Source organism: Panthera tigris, chromosome A1 (assembly GCF_018350195.1).
Source record: "Panthera tigris isolate Pti1 chromosome A1, P.tigris_Pti1_mat1.1, whole genome shotgun sequence".
NCBI lineage: Eukaryota > Metazoa > Chordata > Mammalia > Carnivora > Felidae > Panthera > Panthera tigris.
Window position 1 is genome coordinate 145,486,403 of NC_056660.1, and position 969 is coordinate 145,487,371.

General features: G+C 39.5%; 1 non-coding gene across 1 annotated transcript; it reads left to right on the forward strand.

Annotated features, from left to right (window-relative positions):
• The first annotated feature begins 420 nt into the window (after window positions 1–420).
• LOC122232039 lies at window positions 421–527 on the forward strand. The gene has a single exon (XR_006209371.1). It is a non-coding gene; the product is annotated as a U6 spliceosomal RNA (small nuclear RNA).
• Window positions 528–969: the final 442 nt, after the last annotated feature.

The window sequence follows — 969 nt, forward strand, 5'->3', positions numbered from 1 at the left end:
AAAAATAAAATCAAGAGAAGGAAAATTTGCTAATTCACATATTATAAGGTTGATGAGAATATGCTTAAGAAAAGTAAATATATCAACCATTTTTATTCATTAAAAAGGCATTTACTGATGGCTCATTCTTCAAAATTTTTTGAAGTTAATTTATTTTTGCAGAGAGAGAGAGAGAGAGAGAGAGAGAGAGAGAAAGCGTGCACATGAGTAGGGGAGGGGCAGAGAGAGAAGGAGACACAGACTCTGAAACAGGCTCCAGGCTCTAAGCTGTCAGCACAGAGCCTGACGCGGGGCTTGAACTCACGGACAGCAAGATCACGTCCTGAGCCGAAGTTGGATGCTCAACCGACTGAGCCACCCAGGCGCCCCCACTGATGGTTCATTCTATGCCAGGCACTGAGTTTAAATAATGGTCCTACTGTGTCTGCTTTGGCAACACATATACTAAAATTAGAACAATACAAAGAAGATTAGCATGACTCCTGTGAAAGGATGAAATGTAAATTCATAAAGTATTCTGTATTTTTTAACTTAATTTTTTTAATGTCTTATTTATTCTTAAGAGAGAGAGAGAGACAGAGCAGGAGCAGGTGAGCGCAGAGCAAGAGAGGGACACAGAATCTGAAGTAGGCTCCAGGCTCTGAGCTGTCAACACAGAGCCCGAAGTGGGGCTTGAACTCATAGAGTGTGAGATCATGACCTGAGCCGAAGTTGGACGCTCAACCAACTGAGCCACCCAGGCACCCCTCTGTATTTTTTTAAAAGAGGAAGAAATAGAACTCTCACTGATTGTTACATTCATATCACCCAAACTTAGAAAAAATGTAGTCTTCATTTCTATCTGCCACTTGTGTTTATTGATTTTTATTTTAGAAAAACAGTTTTTTATTTCTTGCCCTTTTCTATCACAGAAGAATATTTTCTGGTGTTTTTGAAATCTTCTATGATGGTTCATTATCATCAATCCTC